The sequence below is a fragment of the Oculina patagonica genome, chromosome 6, assembly GCF_052425735.1.
Source record: "Oculina patagonica isolate OP01 chromosome 6, crgOcupat, whole genome shotgun sequence".
Taxonomy (NCBI): Eukaryota; Metazoa; Cnidaria; class Anthozoa; order Scleractinia; family Oculinidae; genus Oculina; species Oculina patagonica.
Window position 1 is genome coordinate 29,486,272 of NC_135763.1, and position 16,738 is coordinate 29,503,009.

At 37.8% G+C, this 16,738-nt stretch overlaps 1 pseudogene across 1 annotated transcript; it reads left to right on the forward strand.

Annotated features, from left to right (window-relative positions):
* The first annotated feature begins 452 nt into the window (after positions 1–452).
* LOC144658231 (chymotrypsinogen A-like) lies at positions 453–13,460 on the forward strand (annotated as a pseudogene). Its single transcript, XR_013571656.1, has 9 exons — positions 453–555; positions 902–1,099; positions 1,743–1,955; positions 2,453–2,616; positions 3,098–3,251; positions 5,862–5,927; positions 7,102–7,197; positions 7,502–7,643; positions 13,361–13,460. The product of XR_013571656.1 is annotated as a chymotrypsinogen A-like (transcript).
* The last annotated feature ends 3,278 nt before the right edge of the window (positions 13,461–16,738 follow it).

The following is a 16,738-nucleotide window of genomic DNA, read 5'->3' on the forward strand; positions in this document are numbered from 1 at the left end:
AAGCCTAAAATAAATCTGCGTCATCTGAATCATCACCTATAGAAAACATAAATTGCAATAAAGATTTGAAACAAACACAAAACGACACTCTATAAAACAAACGCAAACTTTGGCTTGCTGCGTTTTTAGTAGAGGGACTTTTGTTTGAACACTTTTGGTTCCTTTCTTTCAGGAAACAAACGCAAATCTTCACGTGGAATATTGTCTAGACTCAGTCTTTTTCAGCTTCCCTTGGAAAATTATAATTTTTGGTTGTTTGTCTATGGCAACATAAAACAAAAATAAAAGGATCCGGTGTAACAAAAGCCTAAAATTAGGTTCGTCGTCTGAATCATCACGTATTGGAAACTTTAAACTTAAATTTAAATAAGCCTTTGTAAAAGAGTTGAAAAGACATTTGAACAGGGCGTTCAGGTGCTGTACAACTAATACAACACCGAGGTGTATAAAAAAACGCAAGTTGAAGCTTGTCATCACATTTGGAGATCATTTTTTTCAAGATGAATCTCTGGATTGGAGTCGCACTACTGCTGCTTGGAGTTTCATCCTCGAAAGGTAGGACAAAAGCTTAATAAAATAATAATCCGATACTTAATTTTATTTAACTTCCTTATTTATTGTCCGACTGATATAATTTTCAACAGGACTGGTATATGCTATCCTTATACTATCCCAATTACACAATGAAAGTCCAAGAATTTTGTTTCGAATTAATAGAAACATATGGCATAGCTAGCGCAAGCCATATTAAATTACAAACCTTTCGCGGAGTTCGACATTTTGAATTTATTTTATGACTTTCGTCTTCAGTCTATATACGACACTGATATATGTACATTGCACTGACTGCACTCATATAACATGTTATAAATGAACAAGCTATCTTTTTATAATTCCTCAGGCTGTGGAAATAAACCATTTTCGAGCAGGGTCGTGAATGGTGAAAATGCCTCGCCTCACTCATGGCCCTGGCAGATTTCACTCAGAGTTAACGGTCGCCACATCTGTGGAGGATCACTGATTAAGGATGACTGGGTCGTCACTGCGGCCCACTGCGTGGATCGAAACCCGAGACCAAGTGGCTACACTGTCGTTGTGGGTAAGTCTTTACTAATTTGCATTACACATTTCTGCACAACCAAAGCTTGTGAAGAAAGAATCATCAAGTTCGACTCCCATTGTTTTTTTTCTTTCCTTTGTGTTTTTGCCCTTTTGCACATTCATATTTCCTCTAGGTCTCGAAAAAAGTGGAAAAGAAAAATATATTAAGAAGCGAAACAACATTCGTGATTTTTATGGATGTGTTCCTACAGTTTACAACGTTATCGTTAGTTATCAGCAGCGTTAATTCAGGACCATAACTAACAAGAGGCAAGACGAGGCACTTGCCTTGTTGAAATTTTTCCCAAAATTAATAACAAAATACGTTTAGTTGGGAAAATAATCCTCAGTTGAATAGGATTGATTTTTGTCAAGAAGTACCTCATGAAAATTGTCTCTGAAAGAGATACTTAGCTTCTAGATTTCAGAATTTTCTTGATGCCCTGCCCCCAGAACCCACTAGCAAGATCTTGCCTCGTCTATGGCAAAGGTCTTGGTACGGCCCTGAGCTTGTTCACTTTTTTCTCGATTGCATATCTCATTTGATATAGGGCAGAATATAGTCGAAGTAGTTATTTGTGTCTTAAGGATAAAAGTCTAGCCTTAATTTCAATTAAACTTAAATTTCTATTTCATTGCAGGAGCCCATCGTCGCACTGGATCAACTTCCGTGCAGCAGACCTTCCGCCTAAAACAATTATTCAAACACGAGGGATTCAGCATGAGGCATCTAAAAAATGACATCGCTCTTCTGCAACTGGAACAGCCCATTGCAGCTAGCGACAAAGTTAGCACGGTGTGTTTGCCAGATTCAGGGAGCCAGGTCGCCGCTGGAACACAATGCTACATTACAGGTACCTGACAGGTCTTTAGCTAAATTCCCCGTTTGCCCTTGGATAAAAGAAGACTAAAAAAGCAATAGAGTTTGATTTAAACGGTTGCTTCAGACCATGTCTTGAGACTCCTATTAGAATTGGCATTGACTTGGATAAGGACATTCACTCGTTTAATGTAAGTGACGTCATTGGTGGGCAATACCAGTATTAGGCAAGCGATTTCGCATTTGACAGCAATGTGAAAATGGAGCCCCTCCAAGGAGGTTCCATCTTCCCTTGTTCCCAAAACAATTTCCCTTGTGCTCCCTTGTTCCCTTGAAGTATTTTATCGATCTTTGTGATCTCTATTTCCTAAAACATCAGAATTACAGCTTTAGTTCCAGTGTACTGAGATATATATTTATTTTGTTCCATTTTCTCAATGATTTATGCCCATCTTCCCTTGTTCCCTGGCACACGAATTTGTCATCACGTGTTGCCTCGTGTAATTTAACTTTATCTATTTATTTGAATAGGCTGGGGAAGAACTGTCGGGGGTGGAAATGCCGCTGACACTCTCCAGCAGGCAATGCTTCCTGTAGCTGAACACAGTGCCTGTAGCAGTGTCAACGGGAAATTAGCTCCTGTCGACAAAACGTCGATGGTGTGCGCTGGGGGTCAAGGCAAAGGTGGATGTCAGGTAGTTAAAAACATTGTTGTGCACAATCTCTATAGTTTCCAAACAAAAAACATCGAGAAATACCCTGAGCATTGTTATATAGAGTGTGCGTGGAAGTTAATGGAAAACCAAATTTTAGCATTTCATTTATCACGCGCTATTAGAAGAATTTGAATGTGATACGTTTTACTCGGCTCAATGCAGTTCCAAGATGTTTAACATTTTTATTGGCCTTTTTCCAATTCAATTCAATTCAAATTCAAATGTGCCGGGCCTTTTTAACTTCAACATGTGCGTTTCAAAGCATGTCGAAGAAATATCTAAATGTGTCAGGCCTTAGGAGTTCAAGGCCATTTTCCATGGTAGGATGCTTTTGGACTCACCAAGAAGGAAGTGGCACCTCCCTGGCCCCCTTCTACAGGCCTATGTGATGTTCATATAGCCATGCCATTCTAAATTTAAAGTTGACAGTTTTCTTTGTTTCGGTAACAACTGTTACTAGGGAGACAGTGGCGGACCATTCGTTTGCGATGAAGGAGGAAAATTTGTCTTAAGAGGTGCTGTAAGCTGGGGACATAGGGATTGCAGGACCGATCATTACACAGTGTTCGCTCGTGTAAGCAGTTTTATTGACTGAATCAACCAGAAGATGTCAGGTAATTCAAATGCTGTTTGTTGCTCTTTGTTAAATGCCTCCTCATTAGCCTTTATAGGAGTGATTGAAGGTACTGTAGTTAATAGTGATAAAATGGAAAATTATGGACAGGATTTAATTCAAATTGTGTGTTACCATGATGTACGTACTACATTTTGACATATAGTAAATTTTAGGCGTTTGATTTAAGAGGAAATCCGCCAGGACTTCGAGTAGTTATTGGACAAAATTATGTACCAAAACTATTTACACCTGATTGCAAGCTTTTGTGTTACTGCTTCAAATATCTTATCGAAAGAAATCTTTTCTAACAACACCACACATCGAAAACACATTTTGAAGTTCCGCTGAATTCCACTGAATCGCTTAAGGTGGCTCAACTGGATTTTCAAGGGGTAACACCGCTCAAGTTTGAGAATTAACTACGTCGCCAATAACAATGCTATCGAAAAACGATCACCACTGTTGTATTAGATAAAGATGAAATTTTTTTATGACCAGTGTTTTATGGACATCGGAGTTGCCATAGCGACGAAATGACGTCATTACGTTTTTTACTTTCGCTCGTATTACTCGGCACCAGGAGATTTTTCGAAAATCGCTCAAAGGAGCTTGTACCACACATAGTTGCCTCGATGTTGGCAAAGTTTGAACAAATTCTATGAGAGCGTTTTCAAAATATTTGTGGATGAAGTTTTCGGGCCTATAAATACAGTCAAAAACATACTAACGAGAAAATGGGGTAATATCTGAAGAAAACGACGCGCCTGTGAATTGCAATTTCATCTTATAGTAGTTTGATTCCATTTAAAATCGTGTGTAAAACAGTGGTGGGGATTGTTTTGGTCGATTGCGAGAAAAAAGAATTTGACGAGCGAGCGTTCAGGTGCGCTTGTTGCCATTTTTGTTTATAATTTCGTCTATGCCTACAAAAGTGATAATAAATTAAAAACCGCTCGATGATTTTTTTTAAAAATTTGACAAACACGAGGTTTGTCATCAATTGATATAGCTTGCAAGTTTCAAGCTCATTAAAAACATTTAAGGCAGTAAAATTGGGCCTCCAATGTACTGATTTTTTCTCGCAGATTTCGTGTTTACAAGCGAGTGTCCTCATTATTCACGGGTATTGTTTTCAAGTTTCATATCCACGTGCACGACTTCAGCAAAAAAAAATTCATGTGCATTAAATAGGACGCGCGACTGCTTTCCGAACAGTTTTCCGAAACATGCTTATATTGCTTAAGAAATTGTAACAGCATTTGTCGGGCGATTGATGTCAAGGGCCTCTGTCCAGAAAACGAAAGCTATTATTCTGCATATATTGTCATTGCTATTCTCACCCCAACGCAGATTAGTATGCTTCGGAAAAATTTTCGGAAAGCAATCGAGCATTCTGTTTAATGCAAATGAATTTTTTTTGCTGGAGTGGTGCACGTAGATATGACACTTGAAAACAATACCCGTGAATAATGAGGACACTTGCTTGTAAACACGAAATCTTCGAGAAAAAAATCAGTACATGGGAAGCCCAATTTTATGTTTTCAATGAGCTTGAAACTTGCAAGCTATATCAATTGATGACAAACCTCGTGTTTGTCAAATTTTAAAAAGAATTCATCGAGCGGTTTTTAATTTATTATCTTTTATGTAGGCATAGACCAAATTATAAACAAAAATGGCAACAAGCGCACCTGAACGCACGCTCATCAAATTCTTTTTTCTCGCAATCGACCAAAGCAATCCCCACCACTATTTTAAACACGATTTTAAATGGAATCAAACTACTATAAGATGGAATTGCAATTCACAGGCGCGTCGTTTTCTTTAGATATTGCCCCATTTTCTCGTTAGTATGTTTTTGACTGTATTTATAGGCCCGAAAACTTCATCCCCAAATATTTCGAAAACGCTCTCATAGAATTTGTTCAAACTTTGCCAACATCGAGGCAGCTGTGTGTGGTACAAGCTCCTTTGAGCGATTTCCGAAAAAATCTCCTGGTGCCGAGCAATACGAGCGAAAGTAAAAAACGTAATGACGTCATTTCGTCGCTATGGCAACTCCGATGTCAATATAACACTGGTCATAAAAAATTTCATCTTTATCTGATACAACTGTGGTGATCGTTTTTCGATAGCACTGTTAATGGCGACGTAGTCAATTCTCAAATTTGAGCGGTGTTACCCCTAAAAAATCCAGTTGAGCCACCTTAAGACGAATTTACAAAATGGCTACACGTGAGATTTTTCCTATACCTTGTGAACTTTGAAATTCATTTTCTCAGACTCTGATAAGAAATTGTTGTTGGTGTTGTCACGGATAATTACTTACATCTTTACCTTTTATTAAGGGTAGGAAATAACGCAATAGGATTTAAATTATTCTGGAAATCGATTTTTGTCCAACTTTAATAAATATTACTCGACTTCCTAGTGGATTCCGTCTTAACAACATTTCTTGATGTTTAAGATACCACTAGCTGTGGCCAGCTAAGTGTGATGCGTATTTTTGTCGAAGCCAAAGAACCCCTCAAAAATTAAATGGGCAGCAATATTGTTCAGTGCCAAAAAAAAGATGTCAAGATAAGTTAAACCTTTTTTTACGTTTTAGGAGGCGGAGGTGGAGGCGGCGGCGGCGGCGGAGGCGGTGGGGGAGGAGGTGGCGGAGGCGGCGGAGGTAACATCAGTGATAATCTATTAAAGAAAAAATTGTAAACTTCTACAGAAAGTAAAAGACCGACCCACCAAACCAAAAGATAATGGCCGCGGTCACACCATGGCTACCAACTAAAGTTAAGGCCGAGATAACTTTGGTCAGCTATTTCAGTAAATAGGCCATGATGATTCAAGACAGTACAAACTTACTAAAGTTATACCTTGGAAGGATTCATGAGTTTAACCTCAATCAGTTTCAAACAAACAACCGATCAGAATTCGTATTTGACTTTTTGTTTGCAATTGCACCTACGGGAAGAACACATATATTCAAATCCAAAAACAAGTATAAAAAATAACGGCGCTGGGAGCAACAAGCAACAAACTTTGCATTCTGCAGAGTCAAGTTTTCCGTGAATGTTTCACTTTATTTCTAAACATTCGACAACGCTTTTCCGCAAAATGATCTGAAACAAAAAGCAATAACCAGACGCATTTTTCTCCTGTCAGCCATGTTTACATTGTATAGCTGTCACGAACTATTTTAGTTAGCAACGTTGATGTGACCACAGCCAACAACTGAATAAAATTATTAAAAATTGAATTAAATAAAGTGTTTTTACAGCAGAGTCCCAGATCATAGTTAATAGAGGGAAATGGTTAGGAATCTCGAGAAAGTTCTTTGTTGTATGTTTTTGTTCGCTGTTTTGGGGGTTGATCCTGCACAAAACCTGACAAAATACAATAGGTGGTTACGTGTGTTCATATAACTAACCAATAAAAACATTGCGATTACGTAATTCATGCATGCATAGTGTATGAGCGCAAAACAAAAGATGTGCAGGGTCGTGGACCTTCCAACATAAATCTTGGTCTCTTTGTTTGCTCCTTTGATGTTTTCCGGGCTTCCTAACCATTTCCCTATATTAACTATGCCCCTATAACCAAGATAAATAAATGAAAAATAAAACCACGTAAAGTCAAGCTTCGTAACTCGATGAAATAATTATATAATTGAGTGCATTCGAAACACCGAAAATGTCATATTTTAGGACAAAATGGTCGTTTATCGTTGAAGTTTTTATTAACTTACAAGCCTAAAATTTCACGACGTACCGCCACTTTATTTTACAATTTACGTTGACGTTATATAACCAATTTAAGTAAAACTGTTTTTTACTGCATGATATTCACAGAATGTGTTGACGGTTCTCCGTTGTGCTCACGAATCTCTAGTCGGTATTGTACGATACCCCAGATCAAAGCAAAATGCCCGAAGAAATGTGGAGCATGTAAGTGAAGAAATTCAGGTGGTTCTAAATTTAAAGTAATTTTTGGTTGAAGACTTAATTACCTCTATGAATTTTTACTGTTTTTCTATTGTTTAGTAAATTAAGTGATAAGTATTTCAGTTGTTTGTTCTTTTTCTGACCGCATTCCTAACGTTATCATTGATATATTTGATATTTTTGAAAAATGAACAACAACTTTTAGTTTGCAACAAGGAATGTTTTGATCGTTCAACAATCAACGATATATTTGAACAATTTAATAACAAATTTCTTCTAAAAACAACAATTTTGACAAATGTTGCAGGCGGAGGCGGTGGCGGTGGTGGAGGTGTCTGTATTGACGGAAGTCCATACTGTCCATTCTTCGCAAAGCAATGCTCAAACGTCATAGTAAAGATGAAGTGCAAGAAGACATGTAAACTGTGCTAAATGTCTGGTGCACTCAGGTTCGTTTATTATAAAAAAAAATCGTATATTATAAAAAATAAGGGAAGAAGTTAAGAGGCAGTCGCCATAATTCCGGTCTGCCGATTTTCGGATCAGTAACACAATTGCCTTCAAACTTTGCCCACGAGTCTATCTTAATTCAAAAGCAAATGAAATCACCTTAGTTTCTGCAAATATCGCAAAATAATTTTTTTTATGAATTTTTTCCGATTGGACCGCGACTGGCCTATTTTTAGCAATGGCGACAAGTGAAAAATAGGAAAATTGTCGAGTTCACCGCTTCAAAATTATAAAATATTAGGCATTGTTTTACTTTTCCTGGATTAAATTGGACCTTTATTTGTACAAAGCACACAATTTCGGTTCGTTTAAAAGAAACTTACAATACGAAATAATTTTTTGTTTGCAGCCTACTTCGCCATAAACGCCAACAGCTCAAAAATGCACATTTTCAACGGGCCATTGCGCAAAAGTCCAACTACTTCCGCGTAATATTTATATCCATACCAACTAAAAAGAAGTCAAAGAGCATAGAAATGTAAAAATATGTTGTGGTTTAAGCGAATTTTTAGCGCAGCCAGGCAGCAACTTTGCTGTTGTTGCGAGCATGTTTATTTACATTGACACAAGAAAGTCGCTCACGCGAAACGAATTTAGCATGAATAACACAATATTTCGCAAACGTCCCAGCTTAACAAAACTTTGAAATAACAGCTGACACAACAAAACATCATTTAAGACCCGAAAACCTCACCAGCTAGTCAAAAATATATATACTGTCGCCTACCTGCAAGACAACCGCACAAGGTCAAGTCCGCCATGTAATTAGATTTCGCATTCCTTTCTAGTTTTCGTCGAGCATAGTATTCGCTGAAATTTTCGAATTGAAACCATTGCCCATAAAACACTTTGCACAAACCATATGATTCCGATAATCTGAACAAATGAAGGAAAGTAGCGGGCAGCACCACCGAAGAAATTAACCGAACACAATACATCGGCTTGAACGCGAACGTTGATTTGAAAGTTGTGTCACGCAATCTAATCTAACCACGTTATGTGCCAACTGAAGAAATCAATAATTGACTGTACAAAATTTTAAATATTGTTTCACGCTGTCCGGAGCCTGATGTTGTGCTGTCTTCGTGTGCACCATTTTGGTGAGTTTATATTGAAGCCAAGCGTGCATTATTTACGTAGAGTTTCTACGTAGGTTGTTTTGATTTTCTGATTTCGACCACTTCCGGTATATGTGTGTGCACGTGTGTGTGTTGGGGGGAGGGGGGGGGGGGTTTAGGTCGCTCGCGCATGAAGGGAAACTTCACTGTAAATTGCAGTTGTTTAAGCTCTATTTACATCAGAAATGGTTAAAAATGTTTATTTGATATGTGGTGTGTTTACGGTGTGGCACACATTGTTCCTTAACAAGAAAATACTGAAACTGAGTGTTCTGTATAATGTCTCTTTTTTACGCGAAGGCGAGCGAGTACAGAGGCCAATAAAACAAAATCTCTGTCACGTTTATATGAATGTAATGTGAACTAGGTTTACCAACCTGATCAAATCGGGACAACCAATCCATGGAGTTTCATAATCTCCTTTGGCATCCGAACATTTATAACATCTCTGCTTTTGATGGCTTTCTTACAACCGCGGTGGGTTGGATACTGGCATGGCCTGCGCTTTTTCCAGTATTCCCCAAGTGAATGACGATGCTTAGGACATATAAACATTTTACTTGCCTTTGATGGAGGCAATTCAAAAACACCGGCTCTGGCCAAAATAAGTTCGTGTTCCGTCAAATTTCCCGCGTCAAATACAATACAATATCTGTCCTGATTTAAGAAAACAAGGCCCCAGGAACTGCCTGGGGCCAGCAACTCTCTTAGCCCTCCCCTCCCTTCCCCCTGTGGATTTCAGAGAGCCCAGGGGCACTGCTAGGAAGCCTTCCCATGCCCGGTCACAGCTGAGCACTCAGAGGTCTCAAGGCTTCTGAGCCAGCCCCCCAAAAAACAAAAGCCAGGAGCAGTCCTGACCACATTTCCAAGCAAAGTCTTTGCAGAAAACAAGCCAAAAACCTGACTTTAGCCACCCCCCCCCCCCCCAGCCGGATTGCAATTCAACAGCTGACCCAGGGCTCCCTAGGGCTGTTAGGTCATGGCCCCAGCTAGCTGCCCACGGGGTCGGTGACGGATCCCGGAGTCCACGTTTTGTCAAATCCAGACAGATATACAATACATACTTTATTTAAAGAGGGAAACATGCTTAGCTTAGAATAGCTAGTTTACAGATGTTCCACTAAAATAAGAGATAAAAGAAAACTAAAATAGAATCTATAAGAATGGCACGAAGTTAAGTGGTTAACTATCAGGCCCGTAGAATTTTCACTGACGTTATTTGTATTCAGGAGTGAATTTACTTTCAACAAAAATAACATAATAAACTAGTAAACCTTTCACCTGTATTCCCCTCTTTTTCAGTTTTCAGACTAGAACCAAAGGCAGATCGTGACACAACTGCATCTCATATTGATTCCACTGATTTGAATATAATTATATTGCAGCCCGTTTAACAAATTTCAACAAGTTCTGAGAATTCGGAAGGGTAGGCTTAAGCAAAACGCTTAAAATATAATTTAATTCTAGTATACAAAAGTCTCATTTTTAAAGCCATCGACATCTGCATGCTGTAGCAACTGAATGCGAGCATCGATGGGGAAAGTCGCTTGTCTAACCTTGCTCTTCTATGCATCCACTATGATACCCCTGTGCACCTTGACGCGAATGAAAGTAGGCTGTTTAGCTCACTTACACCCCGTAGACAATTAACTCTGATACGTATCGGTGGTAATGGCTTGGCCAGCATATAGGCTAGTACTCTAGGGCATACAAATTTTTCAGTATCGTATTTTTTCAGTTCAGGCTGGAGCTTTATTCAAGTTAAAATGAAAGGCAATATCTACTGGCAACGGATCACATATCTCTACCCTTTCGCGATGAGATCAAGGCTCATCGCGCAAGTGAAAACTGGCTCCGGACCAATGCAAACACGTACAATGTTATGTGGCGTTAAAGAAAAGCTCGTTTATATAGGAATGAGTGAAAATACTAAGTGCAATCCTCTGTTGTGAAATCTTAGACTTTATGTGCTTCCAAAATACAAGAAAAATCGCCATAAAGTAAAAAAAAAAATCCCCATGGAAGCGTACCCCCTGTTGGATCCTCGAAAACGGCGGCCCTTACGGGCCAGTTAACCAGGTCTATAGTCCAGTCCCTGAACTCTCCCTTCCGCGCGCCCTTTAGTCTACAGCTCTTCAAAGCTGGCTTTGTAACGCCCCTGATAGCATTTTGTGTGCACTGCTAAAGTGAATAAAGAGAAAAAATTACTAAGCAAATGTTCAGTCTACAACTGTTTGGTCCGCTTTAAGAGAAAACGAACCTACCCGGGCAAAAACCAGGCTACGGGCCTGACTACGGAATCATTACAATCTCCAAGGCGAACGGGCTCGGTTATTCCCCTTGAATTACCACAACTACCTTTGTACTTCGAAGTGTATGACAGAAAGCACAACTCCTCCATTTTGTTGGAAAATGTGAAAACTTCACAAGAACAAGACAAAGTATGATTGACATGTGCTGGATGGCGGCGGGTTTTTATAGGCCTCTTTTTGTTTCTGCTTTTTTCATTCCTGATCATCCGCTTATCTTTATCATTTACATAATTTTTTACAACTTAACAGAAACTATATATCATTTTACTAAAGTGAGTTTTTTGTATTTGAAAAGTGAACTAAAAATTTTACAGATGGAAACATCAAGAAAGGAAGATATACCGGAAGTGGTCGAAAACAGAAAATCAAAACAACCTAGGTAAATAATGCACGCTTGGCTTCAATTAAACTCACCAAAATGGTGCACACGAAGACAGCACAACATCAGGCTCCGGACAGCGTGAAACAATATTTAAAATTTTGTACAGTCAATTATTGACTCTTGGAGAATTATTTCTTCAGTTGGCACATAACGTGGTTAGATTAGATTGCGTGACACAACTTTCAAATCAACGTTCGCGTTCAAGCCGATGTATTGTGTTCGGTTAATTTCTTCGGTGGTGCTGCCCGCTACTTTCCTTCATTTGTTCAGATTATCGGAATCATATGGTTTGTGCAAAGTGTTTTATGGGCAATGGTTTCAATTCGAAAATTTCAGCGAATACTATGCTCGACGAAAACTAGAAAGGAATGCGAAATCTAATTACATGGCGGACTTGACCTTGTGCGGTTGTCTTGCAGGTAGGCGACAGTATATATATTTTTGACTAGCTGGTGAGGTTTTCGGGTCTTAAATGATGTTTTGTTGTGTCAGCTGTTATTTCAAAGTTTTGTTAAAGCTAGGACGTTTGCGAAATATTGTGTTATTCATGCTAAATTCGTTTCGCGTGAGCGACTTTCTTGTGTCAATGTAAATAAACATGCTCGCAACAACAGCAAAGTTGCTGCATGGCTGCGCTAAAAATTCGCTTAAACCACAACATATTTTTACATTTCTATGCTCTTTGACTTCTTTTTAGTTGGTATGGATATAAATATTACGCGGAAGTAGTTGGACTTTTGCGCAATGGCCCGTTGAAAATGTGCATTTTTGAGCTGTTGGCGTTTATGGCGAAGTAGGCTGCAAACAAAAAATTATTTCGTATTGTAAGTTTCTTTTAGACGAACCGAAATTGTGTGCTTTGTACAAATAAAGGTCCAATTTAATCCAGGAAAGGTATAACAATTCCTAATAATTTATAATTTTGAAGCGGTGAACTCGACAATTTTCCTATTTTTCACTTGTCGCCATTGCTAAAAATAGGCCAGTCGCGGTCCAATCGAAAAAAATTCATAAAAAAATTATTTTGCGATATTTGCAAAAACTAGGGTGATTTCATTTGCTTTTGAATTAAGATAGACTCGTGGGCAAAGTTTGAAGGCAATTATGTTACTGATCCGAAAATCGGCAGACCGGAATTATGGCGACTGCCTCTTAATTTGTAAGCCAATCTGTTTGCAATGGATACAAGTAAGGAAAACGAAAAGAAAACAACTAAGAGAAAAGAGGAATTCAGGGCAATGTCTTTGGAATTTTACTGGAAATGAATAGTAAAATATTCTGCCTTGAGTATTGTTATTCATGACTCATGTAGATAACGTACGAAAAATTGCTCTGGCCTAGAAGCAGCCAGAACCAGGCTCAGTAGATCGCGGAGGCATCAAATCACATTCCTCACGCGTTACGGGGAGGTTGAATGTGTGCCAGCCGCTTGATATTGCGGACTAAAAAAAAGTGCATAAAGGGTAGCACATGTTTGTTTTTTATACAGCTATTTTATTTGCAGGTCCTAATTTCACTCCCAGGCATTTCTTACAAATCCAAATTGACTTTAAATAGCATATTTAAAATATAAAAGTTCAAAAGAATATTTTTAAAAAACTCTCAAACTTTTAAAGCACAATGTTTTCGACCGTTATTACTAAGTTTCGTTTTGGATTTTTTGTGAATTATTGTTGCCATTTTTTACTATGATTTCTTAATGACAAGTTATTATGATGTCACAGTAAAAAGTTAGATCACAGACGTTTATCCAAACGTTTTTTTACATATTTTTGTCTTGATTTTCTTTGTTAAAAAAACATACAAGTACTTTTATCATAACAATGTTATTATTTCTTATTCAGGTTGACACCTCAGAACAACTTGGACTTACCTCACTTTGCACGATGAAACAAAGTTAGCTTGCCATGTAGACAACTCAATAAAAAATTTGAAGTACATGTACCCAATTGTCCTTGTTTTTGTTTCAACTTCAGTTTTTTGAAAAAGATCACTACAGGTAAAAACTACAAATACTAACCCAAAATTTTCTTTTCACATCCGGGAATAAAAAACAAGAAAAGGGCATTGTAGTGCCCCTGTACTAGAACAAACAAAACACTTTCTGGGTAAAAGATTTATTAACTGCCTTTATCATAAATGTTCGCGATCGGGGCGCAGCGTTGTGTTCTTGGGCAAGACACTTTACTCTCACAGTGCCTCTCTCCACCCAGGTGTATAAATGGGTACCGGCGAATTTAATAATAATATTTTTCTGCTGGGGGTAACGCTGCGATGGACTAGCATCCCATCCAGGGGGGAGTATCAATACTCTCAGTCGCTTAATGCTACGGAAACCGGGATAAGCTCCGGCCTGTATGGGCCACTAGGCTCGAAGCAGACTTTACCTTTAATCATAAATGTACGCTTTTTTTACCAAAAGTAGCTCAGGGAGCAAAAATACTTATTAACAAAGTGTCCAATAACTATAAGGTGCCCAAGATCAAAATTTGCCCTCGCGCCGTCATTTTGGTTCCTTCTTGTGGCAGAGAACACCTTCTTTATATCCATAAAACCCTTAAAATGTTTTTGTTTTTGTTTTTATTCATTGCCAGCGAATTTTGCTGAGATGATAAATCGTTATCAGGTTTGCTTTAGATGAATAAGTGTGTCGTTCAATTCTGTTTGTAATCAAACTCATTATTAAACAAAACCAAATATTGTTTCAAAGTCGTCCGACTTTGTTAATCGATGCAGACGATATTGGACTCCAAACAGTCCTATTACGATAACTTATTAATTACCCTTCATCGTAAATCGCCATCAGCGCTTTGATCGCTTCCGTATCCTTTCTTTCTTATTTCCTTCCTCCTTCATCGACTTACTTTCTTTAACGAGGGTTGCACGTAACAGTATTTCAATTGACAAACCTGTGGCCCTCGGGATCCCCGATCGAAATAGGATTTTGAAGTATTGTTTTTTGTGGAGAAAAACCTTCGGAGCAGGGACGAGAACAAACAACAAACTAACCCACATATGACGCCAAGGCTGGGAATCGAACCCAGGCAATATTGCCCCCCCCCCCCCCCCTCCCCCCTTTCTCACTCCCACCCTTCCTTCCTTCCTTCCTTCCTTCCTTCCTTCCTTCCCCCCCCCCCCCCCCCCCCTTTCCTTTTTTATCTGAAGAAATATTTCTTTTTAATGCAAGATAGTGAACTGTGCATTTTTATTTGAATTATATACCTTCATTTTAGCATACGTTTACCCCTTGAAGTAGCTTTGCATACTTTATTTTCACACTGAATTTGCCAAATGAATATTCAGTAGGCACATTTTTTTTTTTAAAAAATTCTAGTCTTTTCCACATTTGGTCTTAAGATTTAAACACTTAGCATTTTAAGAGATTAAATGCGTCAACCAAAGTTAATTTTTTTTTTCAGTTCAATCTTTATCAGATAGGAAACGTGAAATTCCCAAAACAGAAAAAGTGATGTTGGTTTGTTTAGCAGGTGAAAGCGTTAAATTTTATAAAAGCATTAAACGACTTAGAATTTTGATTTCATTAATCTTTTAGTCCCCCAGCTATATCGTGGACGATCTTCTAAACAACAGACGGATGAAGAGGAAGGCCCAAAGCAATTTTTCGTGCTACTCGTAGCTAGTCGTAGGCAAAAAATTATAAAAAACACTGACGTTATGCCCAAACATAACTGAAAGTCCTGGAGACTCTCGGACCTCCCCTAGGAGGAGATACGAAGACAATTTAGGGTCGAGGAAAAGATAGCTGTTTCTCGTGCAGACAGTCATAAATTGTGTTGCTATACTTCGCTACTGAAAAAAAAAATAGATTGTTTCATATTTGGATTCAACGCCAGAAACACTCATTTGTTACTAAGAATCTTTCGGCGTTTTAAAGGTACATCAAATATGTTCCTCATAGCCGGCCAATAAACATACGACAACTCTTACCGACTGTCTATAAGTGTGCAAAAAGCTGAATATTTCTTTTAATCGATAACTAGTACTAGAAACCTAATATAAGGTCTGTTTTTTCGAATCAATATGTTGCAATATGTTCTTTCACTTTATCAACGTTCATTGCAGAATTTATAATTTAAAGTTTAATCCCAATTTATCATTTTGTACGTCTAATTGGCTAAGGCACTAACTATAACCGGTAAAGGCCTACCTTTGCTTAAAAGGCTACCTCAAGGATACCACACAATAAAAAAAGGAAGAAATTGCCAAAATTTCTAGTTGACCTTTGAATTTCGTCTTAATCTTCCGGAGCTTACTTTCCCAGTTTGATTTTTTCAATCTAATTTTGAGAATTTTTATTTGACTTCAGGATTTATCTCATAACAGAGATCTTTTTTGTACATGCATTTTGTTAAAAAAATGTCACTAAGAAATATTGTTTAATTAGGAAGAAGAAGACCCATGCAATGGTTCAATTTTTAAATGAAAACTATGCACCTTTTTTTTAGGCCGAAAACGAAATGCGCAAATAAAAATCAAATATTAGTTTAATGGAGTTTTCCACCTGTAAAAGCAACTTTTTGCGTATTTTTTTTTTTATTTTAATTCATTTTACGTATTTTTTTCTTGGTGAATGGGGAGTTCTTTTGTTATGGAACTCAAAACAAGCTTACAAATCGAATAATATATAGAGTCGAAAACGAAATGCGCAAATAAAAATCAAACGTTAGTTTAATGAAGTTTTCCACCTGTAAAAACATTTTTTGTGTATTTATTTTTATTTTTATTCATTTTACGTTTTTTCTTTGCTAAATAGGGAGTTCTTTTGTTATGGAACTCAAAGCAAGCTTTCAAATCGAATAACATATAGAGTCAGCGTTGCAGGTGTACAAGTTTGCACAATTTAAATTTGCGGTTTCTCTGTTTTTCATTGAATAATTTTGAAAAACATGGAACAATGCTGCAAAATAAAACAAAAATAAAAGGATAAGCTATAACAAAAGCTGGAGGAATCAGGCTTCGTCATCTGTATCAACAGGAGTTAAAACAAATTTCAAAGTTAAAAAGCCTTTAGAAATGGGTTTGAATTGTGTTTTAACAGGACATTCAGGTTATCTACAACTAATACAACACCACAGTATTTAAAACAAACGTACCGAAATTTTAGATTGCTGAACTTCATTTATTGAAGAACTTATAGAAAGTCGTCCAAATGGAATACTCAGTGTACAAATTCAGGCTTATCAACAAAACTTGCATTATGT